Consider the following 14,429-nt stretch of genomic DNA (forward strand, 5'->3'; position numbering starts at 1 on the left):
TGCTTTGAGAAATGAAATCCCCAATTTCCGCCTCCCTTTTCTGTAGTTCTCAGCTGTGTCTAATATTTCTAAATCATCGCATTTCGCAGTGACGACTGGCTGATGGAGAGAGGGGTCTCGGCGCAGATCTGTGTGGGAAGACTCCAAGCAGGAAGGGTATGTCTTCTCCTTGTGCATCTTGCTCTTTGGATATGACTGTCAGAAGTGTCTCTTCTGCTCAGGGAAGTAGGGTTTGCCTCTGCTGGTCTCAGAGCCAGATGATTGTGTCATGAAATGACCCAGATGTGAGGTCCTGTGTCCCCACACTGTCCTTGAAGCCTCGGCCATTGCTAGGGCTGGTCTCCAGGGGTTCCTACTCTGGCCCTAAGACAGCCAGAAATTTAAAGAAGGGAAATGGTGACATTTGGTACTTGTATTTTCTAAATGTAGGTGAGATAATTATCAAAGAGATTTTTTACTAAGTGGCCTTGATCAATATGTGGCATTATTTGTATAGAAATGAATTAGTTGGTTATTAAAGAGATGATTTCTGATTTGGGGCAAGCCAAAGGGTGAATTCCTTGAGGACAGGACTTTTACATGCAATGATGGCATTATGTATGCCATTCTTTGATACATGCTCAACCCAACTGTGATGCAGGAAACTGTCTGGTTGGCCGTGTATACTGACGTGGAAAGTAAGGCAAAACATTCATTTTGCTTTTTCAGATACAATATTGTTGTATAGTTACAACTGTAAAGATTTTACATGTGTTTTTTTCTCCCCATACGTTTGTTGTATCATGCATGTTTGTGTAAGATCTCTAACCTTCTAAAGCCACAGCTATTTGCACTAATGTTGTCCCTATGGAACGCTACTTAATTCAGACACTGTTTGTAAACAGAATTTGACTGGGGCGCAGCACAGATTCCATAACACTGGCCAGTGTGGGCAAACCTCGAGGTGAAGGAACACCTTTCCAAAAAGAAAAAAAAAATCCTAAGAGTTGGGCCACCTCATCACTTTTCTAATGCTGTTTTCAGCATTTATACATCATAATGTCAAATAATGTTCAATGTTTGGATGGGGATATTGAACAAACAACAGACCTGTCTTAAAAACAAAACACTTTTCAAAATGCGAATCCTGACCCCATCTTAAGTGTAAAGTGGTTGGCCGTTGTCTTATATCTGGGGAGATCTGGCCCCGTGGACCAGCCCCTGACACCAGCCACCATCTGCCCGGAGGGGAGGGGCAGGTGGCCGCTCCCCAGAGCACGCTCAGAATGGCCCTGTACAGACCGCTGCCTTTCCCAGATGCTTTGTTCATCACCTCAAGCTTTATGTGCATTTGGCTTTTCGTCTTCAGTCTTCACGTTGCTTTCTTGAATGCTGGGATTTTTGCTTAGGAACTTAGGAGCAGAGGCTGTGCCCTCCTCCCTCTTGCCTGGAGCCCAGCCTGCCCGCGATCACTTATGTCCTTAGAAGTCTGCACCTTTCAGAGCACCCCAGTGTCTCTGCAAGCTGCTGCTTGTGTATTTACTTCTCTTCCCCCCACCCTGCTTTTCTAAGTGTCCTTCTTTCTTCTTTCCCTCTTCCCCCCTCCACTCTACCATTTTTGCTTTCCTGCCCCTTTCCCTGTTCCTGTTGCCGGCACTTTTCTTTTTCTGGATGCCTGGGGGATTCTCATGACCCTCCCAGCCCACAGGAGCCTTCCTCACTTTCAGGCAGCGTCTTTCTTTACCCTCAGTGTCTGCTGTTGATTTCTCCAGGCACCATCCATCGAGGCACACGTGTTTGAAAGGGAACGGCAGAGACTGTCAGGGGTGACCTCACGCAGGACCGCAAAGTTAGGGACCGTGTTGGGAAGGGGAGTGGCATGGCGTGTACAGAGACAGTCAACCCATTTTCTTCAACTCCTTGTGCACCTCTGAGCGGTGTTGGACGAGGGAGGGAACAACAATATCCTTTACTTATTTTGTATCTTCATTCCTAGTGAGAAGATTCTGATGCTCAGAGTTTGTTATTGTCTTAATTTCAAAGACATTCATTCCTCATGGGTCCACACTCAGTTTCTAGACTGATGTTCCTATACAACTAATGTTTGGCAAAAATGGGCTATGATTTATAGTCTTTTAAAAAATATTTTAAAATTTAAAGCTCTCTTGTGGCAGCTTCTCACCCGTGGTTCTTCCCATTCTTGTCTATTCTCTTCAGAGCTGCCATATTGATTCTCCTAAATACCACTCTCATCCTGGCATTTTACTGAGGCTTCCACGACACTCTCTTCCTTTGGATGAAGTCTCCTCTCTTTTTCATGTTAACGTGCCCTCATTGTCTGCTTTTCTAGTCTATTAGCTCCTTGGAGCTGCTCCTTTGAGCCTTCTTACAACTTAGCTGTGCATGGGAGTGGCCTTTCAGATAGACTGGCCTTGCGCACTCCCCAGCTAGTCCACACATTCCTGATGGTGGCTTTTTTGCCGTGGTGAGGCTCTAATCGAGAATCATGAGGCAGAGGACACAGGAATTGTTTCTACTAAAGTTGATATTAAGTAAAAGAGAAAATAGTAAGGGTAATATGGAATCGAGTCAAATGGGGACATTTATATATATTAATAAAACATAAGCAGTTTCTTATTTAATGGGGAGTTAAATATCCACTTTAAAATATTCCAACCTCAGTCTGAGATGACCCTCTGGGGCTTTGTAGCTTCTTAACCTTTTGAAGTTTCCCTCAGTTTTCTGGAAAATACATCAGTGATTTATGGTTTATACATCAGCTAATTTATGACCTCACTGGGGGAGGGTGGGAGAGCTCAGCTTCCAGACCTGAAAGGGCCAATATCTGTGACTTCAGCTTAGCCTATTCAAGGTCACTTCTTTGTTGCTGTGGTTTCCGCTCCTGACCTTACACTGCTTAAAACACGTGGGTGTCATGTTGAATGGTATATATTCCTTTAGGGGGTGGCATGCCTACCCAGGCAAGGGTTTACCCTCCATAGTAGAAGATCCTGATGCTGTTTGCTTGGCTGTCATGGGCCAAGGTGGTAAAATATGCTTTTCACCTTTGATGTAACTACAGGCATAGTTACAGCCTTTCAGGGTGTATGTCCCTGGATCCTGCTGCTGGAACTAGTTTCTGGTTTAGATTTCAGATTCTAAAGGGAGTCCTGTTGTCCCCCAAGCTGTGTGAACTCTCTATGGGCATTCTGTGCCTTGAGTGTTGCCTTTTCACAAGGAAGGGACTCACTTTTGAAGTCTGAAGTTTGGGCCTGGAGTGTCTGGCTGTCCAGGTTGCAGGCTGTCCTTGCCTGGATTCAGCAGGGATGTTCTCTTCCTGTGGTATTTGTCGTGGGGTTGCGTCAATGCTTCTGGATTCTTCCAATGTGTTTTTTGGCCTCTGTGTCCTTTGCCATTTAAGAGGCTGGCCATTCTCTGTAGGCGTGACTCTTGGATGTCCTAGTTGAGAGGCCACATCAGCTAATTTATGATCTCACTGAGGGGGGATGGGGGCGCTTAGCCTCCAGACCTAATTAGCAGCCCTGTTTTTAATTTAATTCTGACACATGGGAGTCTGTAGGAATTGCTGGGTATTCATGGCAGTAACCAGTGGACCTGTCCAACTTTATTAGTTAAATTTTGATTAAGAGATAAACAAATACAACGAAATTTTAATACTAATTGTAAAATAGATTTCAGGGCTCAAGAGAGGAAGTTGTTGTATTCAAGCATGCTGTTTAATAAAGAAGCCCCAACTAACATATTTGTTGCCACACCCAAAGGAGATATTATTGGTGTTGTGAGAAAGGAATTGGCTGCTCCTAGGAATTTTTCCTGGGCTGAGTGTGCCTTCTTACCTTGGGGAGAGCTCCCTTACTCCTCTTTTGGCCTCAAGGATTTGCATCGGCACCTCCTCCTTTCCAAACTATGAAGTCACAGATTTTCAAAGACTCAGCTGGGACCTCACAGGGATCGGTGATGCTGCAGTGCATGAGTGTGCCTGGGCTGTGGGCACCTTCCCGGGCAGTTCTGAATAAGTTCTGAATATGTTGGATCACCCACTTGCTTCCCATGAACTTACCAAAGGCACCTCATGGAGGCCAGGAGCCTCATAGAGAGACATTGTCACCCAGCCACTGCCCTCTCACCTCTGAAACTCAGGACTTTCAAATGGCATTTCAGCAGATAGAAAATCTTATAAATTTCCAGAAGTTGTAATTCAGTTGATCTTCTTCAGGCAGATGGCCTTTGGATAATTACTAAGTAGGCAGTGTAGGAATCATTGCAAAGAGGGTTAGCCAGACTGTTCCAGAATGTTCTGGGAACTTCTTCTCCCCCTTTTCTCATCATCATCCTCAGCTGCTACTCAAGTGTTTGTGTTGGGATAGGCAACATTAGTGTGTTTGAGGTTTATGGCAGCCAGAAACTGTGGATTGAAGAGAGTAGAAAGAAACTACATGAACTAGGACACCAGAAAAAGCATGAGCCCCCAAATTGTAGTATGTGAAGTGACAGGCATTGTTACATAGTAATGGACAAATTTCCTTTTTGAATATGAAATGGAAAGTAACTCATTTCTTCAATTTCTGGCATACATGGTTCTAGGGAGACTGGTGCTTTCTGGTAGTTTTTCATCACAATCCGATATCAAGTTTTCAGGATTTTTATGTGTTAAATTGAATGAGCAGATTGGATAACTTTACTTGGTTTTAGTAAAGTGAATTATTTTTATGGTTTACAATTCCTTTTTAAAATAAAGTTATCATGTTGTGCATCAAATAAATTAATATGTAAATAAAAATACAAGCTCAAAATCTAGTATAGTTTATTTTATACCTTCTGCCTTTATCTCCTATTCTTGAAATGCATTACTTAAGGTACTATATATTCCCCAAAACAGAATGAAAGAGCCATCATAAAACGGGTAGATTCATACAACCTGTCTGAATTTGATGTTCAAACTGCTAAAAGTAATTCAAACAGGTGTGAAATGATGGTCCTTTTATTAGTTTCATGAGATTTGTTCTCATATATTAACAACATTTGAATTTTTATTTCTTCTTTTCTGAAGAAAGAAGTCCATTGGTGCATGGGATACGAGGCTAGGGCTGTCACATTTGTGATTTCCAAGTTGTTCTGTTGTTCTGTGCTAAGCCTTACAGTGCCAAAGCAGCTGGTTGTGCAGGGCATTCATGGAAATTTCCAGAATCGATAAAAAATGACCATGGCCTCTTTTAAAATGGGTTAATAGAATCTCTGTTTTTTTTCTTTTCTTTTTTGAAGCACTGGTGTGTGAGAGTTGGGCTGCACTGCCCGAGTGACTGTGGATCCTTTGTGTGATACATGATCAAGGAAACGCTCCATCCCTTCCCTCCTTGGTAAGTCGGACACTCAAATGGGAAATGAAGAAGCCAACAGTTTTATAGATTGAGGTACTGTGATGGTTGATGAGCATCACTTATATCTGTTGTTAAAAATGGCAGTGAATAAATGAGCAGGCTTCCAGAAAGAAAGTGAAAGCACAGAGAAGTTAAGTAATCAGCTCAAGATCTCACAAGCGGTCAGAGGCAGAGCTGTGATGTGAACCCATGTTCTAAGCCCTGACCCAGTACTACCTCTTAGCACTAAAAATGGCTCCTGAGAATAAGGACAGACACACGTTTATTCTGTACTGGAAACACTCAGGTCCTTACAGAAAAGCTCACAATAAATAGTAAGAAATCAGTTTTTCAAGCAGCAGTCTGTATCAGGAGATGGTAAACTTTTTCTGAAAACGGTGAGGTAGTAAACATTTTAGGATTTGCTGGCCATATCATCTCTGTTACACCAACTCAGCTCTGTGTTGTAGCCTAAAGCAGCCACAGATGATATATGTAAATGAGCAAACGTAGCTGTGTTCCAGTAGAACTTATTTACAAAGACTGTTGTCAAGCTGAGCTGGATTTGGCCCACAGGCTGTAGTTCATTGAGCCCTGATCTACATGCAGTGCTCAAAGATCCCAGTGTAGAGAGTGAGAGTGCTTTAGTGGCCAGTAGGTATGAGTCCTTTAACAAAATTTAGCTTGGATGCTCAGAATTTAATCATAACCCACTTTTAATGAAGTCTACTGTAGCTGCAAAAACCTACTCCTTGGAGTGAGTGCATTTGGTGTTCCAATGCTTTCCATGGTCGGCATGCCCCTAGTGTATTAGTCTAAGTCCAAGCACCTAGACTATAGCTCTGCTCAAAACAGGGCCTGATCAAGAATATTTTGGTAATCCAGAATGTATAGCTCATTTACAAAATAAGTTCAGATAACATTTCCTATTTTGGTCTCCATATAATTTCTAAATGTGACATTTTTATTTTGTAGCCTTATACATGCTGCTACTTATACATATTAGGGCAAATATGCAATTATCTTGGGCTGTTTTATAATTATGTTGCACAGAAGTGTTCTGGTATCAAATCTTCATCTTTTATTCTGAGCAAAAGCAGATGTTTACAAGTGTCAAGTCTGAACAAGATGGACATACTTAAATCATGAGATAACATGGCCATACCCTTGGCCACATACATCAGATGAAGTGGGTTTGCTTTTTGTTTAACTTTTTCTTACAAAAGGATACTTCTGACACCTCAAGACTTGTTTGGCTCTCTACCTCACTGCTTATCATCTAGCAAGACAGGTAAAGCAAAGCCAATTAATTTGTGTTTCTTGAAGGAGTTTAAACAGGGACCTGACCTATTCGTTCGCTCATTCTTTCATAGAAATAAGTAATGGTAGCAAGCCCGTGAGCCTGATGTAGGATCACTTTTGTAGATGCGCCTTTTTCCAGAGCCACTGTCCCTTGGTACTTGTTCCACAAGTAATGGAAAAGTGTTCTTCACTTTAATGGCAATGATATGAAAAGTAAAATTCAGATTATAGAAGTATTGGAAAGCTGTGTATGGTACCTTATTAACTGGAAAAAGCAGGTTTCAGAATAATATATTCAATATAATCCCATTCATCTTCAACACACACACACACACCGTCTCTGCACACAAGTGCCTATGTGTTACAAAGTCTGCTAGAACATACATCAGTACATACCAAACTCTCAGTAGATTATCTCTGGGGTTGAGGGTGTTTGCCCCTTATGAGCCATATATTCACTATCTAAAATTTTCTCAGGAATGTTGTATTTTTGCAGTTTAAAAATATGAAAAAAAGGATTAAAATAGTGAATGCTACTTATGGAAACTATATAAAAGAAGGGGAAAATTCACCCATAATGCCTCCACTAAAGACCATCACTGCTGTCACTTAATGTAGTCTTTTGTGAGTGTTTTACAGAGTTGAAATAACACTGGACATAAAATTTTGCCTATATCATCTTATTGAAAATTGTTAATAAATCTCATTTTAATGCATCATAATATTGTATCATGTAAAGGCACTATAAAGTAATTTACTGCTTCTTCTTTGCTGGAGGTATATATTATTTTCAGTTAACAAAAATCATAGACAATGTGAAAGGATCATGACAAGGGGAGTGTAGCAGACACCTGGATTCCACTGCTGCTTTCTGTTTTTTTACACCTCACACTATCACTACCTTATGAAGAGTAGAAATTTTGGAGCATAAAGTAGATGCTTCATAATATCAGTTATTATTATAAAGCTTTTTTTTAAAAAAATTGAAGGTTAATTCATTAAGTCAGAATAGCTGTAGTTGCTTTGCTATTTCAGAGCCAGTGAGTTTTAATCAGATTGCCAGTCGGCTTTGCAGAAGTGTCCTAGACATTTATACTTCACCAATAATATGTCAGAGAGTTTGTTTTGCTAAAACCTTACTATGATTATCATCATTAATTTTTTAATCAATTTAATAATATTGTTTCCTTTTATATGTTCTATTGTTTAGTCATTATGGTATTTGGTAGATTTGTAAAAATTTTTTGTGATAATTAGCCATTTTTTGAGAAGGGAGAGAGAGAGGGAGAGAGAAAGTAGAAGGGAGAAAGGGAACTTAGATGTGTGACAGAATTGTTAGTCCTTATTTTATACCTATTTAGTTCTTGAGATTCAGTATTTTCTTACAGATATTAACAGAATTTATTTTTATGAATGTTAACCCTTTGTTGTCATTTCCCCCCACTCTATTTGCTTGTTAACTTTATCCTTTTAAGCTTAAAGATGATTATTTTAGTGTTGCCAAATAGTTCCTTCATAATTGTTTCACCAGTGCTTAGAAATTTAATAAAATTTTTCCTTTACTTTCTCCTGATGTTATTAAAAATATTCAACTCTTTCATTCAGGGAAGAGTTCAGTTATTTAAGAATAGCTATCATTTTTTGTAATTATTCTCATAGTTTTATTCTGCCTCTCTTTTAACTCTCTGACAAAAGTTATCTGACAATGTTAATCTAAGGAATATATTCAGACAATCAAAATATTTGTAGGAATGAGAGATCTCAATGACACATTACTTCATCCTACAAATAGAGACCAAGTTTACACCCAGACAACTGAAATTCTTTCATTCTTTTACTTTCCTCTTTTGATTAGGGAATGGTTAACTTCTGCATTTTACCTATTTTTTTAACAGCTGTATTTCACATTTTTTATTTAATAGAACTTAACTCATTATGTTGAGCAGTATTAAGTCATATCTCAGTGTTTTTCCTCTTGTTTCATTTCTGTTCCTAACTTTTGGTGTTTGCATTAAATGTTCTGTGGTGCATCTGAAAGACCAAGGCAACACTGGTTGAATCTCATGTGTATTGGTTGATGTCTTCACTTGCTGACTTTAAAGCACTTACCTAAAATATTTATTTTGTTATTAATTTTCATGTGCCTACCATAATGGTTTCATAGTTTATAAGTTCCAAAAGATAGAGAATTAGCTAGATTTCTCTTTCTGAGATGACATGAACCTGGAAAGATTGAACCCCAACTCAAGTCTCCATCTTTCCTTAGTTTTCTAGATTTGTTGGCTGTAAAATTCTGATTTTTTCTGTCATTGTTTCAGGTGGTGCTGCTGTGCTGATAGGAATTCTATTTTGTGGTATTTGCAATGCATTTCTATGTATATTATTGACACAAGGTACAGCCCTTGTTTAAACACACTGAGTGGTCGTATTTGGGGATCAAGATTTAGCCTGTCGTTCTCAATAAAGTCTGGAATACTAAAGCTGTGGTCTCCACATCTTATTATTCTTGTCCAATTGTCTAGTCAGCCAGATGGAAAACCTCCATGAGGCGATCTGGAAAGGCCCCATGCAGATCTGATCTGTTTTGTCGTGTGCATCTCACTCCACATTAGCCAAGTCCACGGACAGGAGAATTGTCTGCTTCCATTATCCACGCGAGGAGGCATCGGAGTTCCCGTTAGGGAGCTGGGGAAACCTTGCTTTCTCTCCTGTTCTCTTCCCTGTCGGGATTTTGGCCGTTTTTAATTGCTTGTTTAGGTGAGTAACTGCCAAGTGTGTTATTGTCCCGGCTTTGTGACTACTATAAATATTTGTGAGTCACAGATGTGTGGTGAAGTTCAGAATCCATTTTCTTTCCTTTGTTTTGTGTTTAAGTTGGGCTGGGAATGGCATATGTGTACTGTTCATTCTCAGACACCGATTTGAGGGGCAGAGGTGTGTGAGGTTAATTGCTTGGATTTGAAACTTTACGTGGGTGTGTGAGGTTGATTGCTTGGATTTGAAACTTTACGTGTGTGTGTGAGAGGATACTGCCCCCTTGATTAAACTGTGCTCAAGATCTTTTTTTGGCAGAGATCTCCAAAGGGCATAAAAATGACCCCGTGTTTGGATTTTTGGATTTCAGGGGACTTGAGGTTTTCCTGCTTTGTGGTCTCCAGATCAGAGTATTGGAAAGGCTTCTATAGCTGCAGGGTTACAAAACTAATCAGTTCATGTTTTATCCACTGGGGCCTTTCATGCGGTTTTCATGTGTGTTTGTGTCTGTTTTAGCCTCCCAGGCCACAAAGGGAGCAGAGTCATTTTGTTTCGTTTGCTTTTGCTTAAAGCTTGGGCAGTAACCACTCTTGGTTAAACCAAAGCAGAAAAAGCAAAGGTTGGAAAGATGGTCAGGAGATTCTGGGAAGTAAATACCACCATATTCTCATATTACCACCATGTCTAAAAATAGTGATCAGATCTTCCACTTCCAGTGTTGAGGAATTAGGTGGGTATATCTAAATTGTTTGTCATTGCTCAGAATTTTTTGGGGGGATGGGGGGAGGTGACCGACCTGCTCACAGCTTCACAGCCTTTGAGAGCTGTTCTTCCTCCTCGCATAGAAAGTCACCTCCTTGCTACAGTGATGGTGAGGCTCTTGCCCCAACTGGCCAATCACACATCCCACCTGGTGGCCATTCTGAACAGTTCTACTTGAGGCCAAGACTCCAGCTTGGACACCAAAATCCCATTCCTTCTCTTCTACTGAAAGACCCTTTCTTTCTTGCGTCATCAATTTTTGTTTTCCCCGCTCTGTTGGATCATTCCAATAGGAATGCAAACGTTAAACCATTAAAAATAAATGAAGTGTTGACTTGAATTTACCCTCCAGCTATGACTCAATTCTCTTCTTCTCTGTACAGAAAAATTCCTTGAAAGTATTTGTTTATATTTATTATCCCAGGCACTGGTATAACTACTTTATTTATATCGTTTCATCTTCTCAGTAACCATACACAGCAGGTTCTAATATTATCCACAGTTTAGAGATGAGTAAACCAAGGTATGGAGAGGTTAAGAAACTTGCTAAGGTAATTTAGAAGTTACTCGGATGCCGACCCCAGTGAATAATATATAACTTTTGAATCCACAGTGTGTTTTACCCCCTTTATTTTATAATGGTCACCAAGGGAGCTCCCATGGCAGACCATTACAGAGAAGAATTATAAAACAATAGACCCACGTATCCTAAATGTTATTTAAAAGCAGCTATAGGTTTCTGCACATAATATCTTGGTTTTATTTCACTGAGGCAGCAAGTATTTTGAGGGTTGGTACCCACTCTCACTGTGTAATTTCCTTGCAGAAAACACATGATTGGTGGTTAAACTTAAACAAAAATCCATCATGGATAAAACATCTGTATAAACACATGGTGCCTCTGAAGCATCTCTTCCTGTACACGGGGTTCATCAGGGGCACCCCAATTAATGTCCGGTTGGAAATTGTGTTTCTGTTATTGTTGTAACACACTAACACTTTTCTTGAAAATTTCAAGGAAAGTGACAAGGAGAAATAACCTGTGTCCACCCACCCTCTCTCTCCAAACAGATCTTTATTGAGTACACACAGGGTAGGAACTCTTTTAGGTATTGGTGATATACTGGCAAATATGAAGCCTCCCAGTTCTCATGGAATGTGTGTTTTGGGGGAGAGTTAGATTATAAATGCTAATGACATCCCAATAAACGAAGAAGTAACATATAGTACAATGTGGAGAATCCAGATAGGGTCACATGATAGGCAGTGACTAGGGGGCAACTTTGGGCCACCTGTGTGCAGTGGCGAAGGGGAGAGTGGTGTGAATTGAGAGCAAGAGATGGGCATGTGTTAGGGTGCATAGCACTTTGTAAGACAGGACAGGACACCTCGATATTTATTATGGGCATTGGGAAACCTTTGCCGAAGTAGCAGTGGGACAGGATTTATTTGCATTTTTAAACTGTCAGTTTCTTTTTTTAAATTTTTTTTAATTAGTTTCTGCTTTATAACAAAGTGAATCAGTCATACATATACATCTGTTCCCACATCCCTTCCCTCATGCATCTCCCTCCCTCCCACCCTCCCCATCCCACCCCTCCAGGCGGTCACAAAGCACCGAGCTGATCTAAACTGTCATTTAAATTTTCGTGGTCGCCATGTAGAAAATGGATTGTAGAGCAGCAAGAGGGGAAGGAGGACGACCAGCTAGATGGCCATCACAGGGGACCAGGTGAGGCACGATGGTGGTACTGTCTAGGGTTTTGGTGGAGAAACTGGATGGATGCGGCATGTTTCTAGAAGCTGGGTCAGAGGTAATCTGGCAGCTTGGGCACTGGGGGAGAGGGGAAGGAAAATTAGGAGCCATAGTAAGCTTTAGGTTTGAGTAGGTTGTTGGATTGTGGACCATTTACTGAGAAAGAAGTTCTGGGGACTTGTGTAGATTTTGGAAGGAAAGTCAGGGATTCTCCTAGGGTCATGTAAATCTGGGGTTGAAGGTCAGAGAGAATAGGCAGTCATATATGTGATTCTGGACTGTCTGGGGATGATTGGGACCAGAGGTCAGTGTTGTGGAGTCACCTCCATATTTGACAGTATTTCAAGTCCAGGCCTTTCACCCAGGAGAGACTGTAGCGAGTAAAAGGGCACCTCGGGCAGAACCGTGGGCGTTGGAGGCTTTGAGCAGGGGGCTGGTATCCGTTGGAGAGCACTTCACAATATTCCGCTTGACGTACTAGTGCTTTGATACTTTAGAAGTGATCTTAAAAGGGAAGAAAAGTCCCACAGGTAATTCTCCCCTTGAAGGATTTCATTCAACGTGTTAGCAGCAAAATTCTTCACTGTTGTAACCTAAAATGCCATTCTGGTTATGGGAAATAAGGTCATATTCTTACTGTGAAGTACAGTAGTCCCTTGGTACCTGCAGGGGATTAGTTCTGGGACCTCCCGGATATCCAACTCTGAGGATGCTCAAGTCCCTTATATTAAATGGTGGAGTGCAGTGAATACAGTGGGTCCTCAGTTTCCCCAGATTGATCTGTGGTTGGTTGCATTGCAGATATGGAAATTGCTGATAAGAGGGTCAACTGTATGTGATGTAATGTAATTTCTTTTCAGCCCTTATTTTGCTTTTCCCTTCTAATCAGCAGTTCCGGTTCCCACCATTTCTCAAAAGCAGTCTCTTGCCCGTTGAGTCTTGGGAGGCACGGGGCAAGGTGTGACGTGGGTTTTAACAACCTACCCAGTTTTCTTTATTCACAACATGCTACTTTCTGACATTAAAATGTTGTGCTACTATTCCCTCATCCCTCAGTGTGCTCTTTTAATTACTGTAAGCATATATTTTTTTCCAGGGACCTTGGGCTAGTGAAAGTTCAGTATTTAGGAGGACTGGGGAATGTTTTTGCCAGGGAATTTCACATTCTGAAGTCAGTTCTGGCAGCCATCTGCATATTTGTTGACTAAATGAATCCCTGTGAATATTTGCAATGTGCTGGGTAAGAGACTCTGTGACATGCTGTTAATAATAATGCAGCGGATAATGATGCAGGCCAGAGAGCCACTCATTGTCTGATTCCCTGCAAGGATTCTAGTTAAACCCACTTGCATTGTTAACACCTTTTGTAAAAGGCTGAAAGATACAAATCTTAGGATGCCACCAGAATTTTATCAGTGGCTTAGAATTTTGATTTCTGTCAAAGAGAAATGCATTGAGCCGATTAATGTCAAGTTGAGGACTCTCATTTCTCCTAGTGAGTGAAAATAAGATTTGGCACTGGCCATTAAGATTCCCCGAGATGGATGTGTTCTGCTGTAAGCCAGGATAGAGAGCTGTATGTTGAGAAGTAATGGGTTTGAGCATCCAGAATCCACACAGAGACCGTTGTGGAAAGGACACCCATAATTTGTAAGGCACAGTGATCAAGCACTTGTTAAAACTGATGAGCTGAACTAAAGATTAAGTTACTTTTTCCAGTGTGTCATTTCATATCCTTTTTAAGACTAATTTTATTCCACAGTTTTTAGGATTAGAAACAATATACAGCATTTTTATTGTTGATACCGAGAGTCCGATAAAAATTCACCAAGATGAAACAACCCAGTAACACTAAGAGATGCTTGCAAGGATCAGCTAAAATGATAAATATATTTCTCTCCCACTTTACCACCTAACGAAAAAGGCTGGGACTTGATGACTTGCAAAATTCTGGGAGATGACAGAGCTGGAAAACAAACCCTCAATGAAAATGTCAGGAACCCGTTCTCTGGTGGACTGTACCTCACGCTAGCCTTCTCGTTTCTTTATCTCTAAGGTAGAGAAAAACCCTGATGCCACATACCTTTTTTAAAGAGACAGAGAGAAGTTTCTCCCTCTAATTCCCCCCATTTCATATACACAGCTACACTGCTTTCCTTTTGGGATTCCTGATTCTCCCAATGCTGGAGATAGTTTCTGAGCTAAGCATACCATGTGTCTGTTCTGATCAAAAAAAAAGTCCATCCTCTGGACAGCACAGAGTAGTATTTGTAGCTGAAAACTCCCAAACAAAAATTCTGCCCAGATTTAAGAATTACAAATAGCGCTACATTTAGTAACATCCACCCCAGGGGGCAGGCAGGACCAGCCACATTATGGACTGTGTGGGTAGTCATGTTGTTCTCAGCCAGGGAAGGGGAAAAATGACGTTTGTGCTGATGGTGAAGAGTGCACTTTTGGACATGTCATTTTATTTATACTGGATCCTTTCCAAGTTT

General features: G+C 40.8%; 1 protein-coding gene across 4 annotated transcripts in view; it reads left to right on the plus strand.

Annotated features, from left to right (window-relative positions):
• SEMA5A (semaphorin 5A) overlaps positions 1-14,429 on the plus strand; it is a 492,799-nt gene that overhangs the window by 117,625 nt on the left and 360,745 nt on the right. For 2 of the 4 annotated variants that reach the window (XM_082622623.1, XM_082622626.1), the window contains exon 2: positions 5,263-5,357. The gene's annotated coding sequence lies outside the window, so the exon portion shown is untranslated. Of the gene's footprint in view, positions 1-89; positions 157-5,099; positions 5,358-14,429 lie in introns of those variants that run through there. The other 2 variants (XM_082622624.1, XM_082622625.1) reach the window with 2 other exon arrangements.

The sequence above is a fragment of the Mesoplodon mirus genome (genome assembly GCF_964341445.2).
Source record: "Mesoplodon mirus genome assembly, chromosome: 5".
Classification (NCBI taxonomy): Eukaryota; Metazoa; Chordata; class Mammalia; order Artiodactyla; family Ziphiidae; genus Mesoplodon; species Mesoplodon mirus.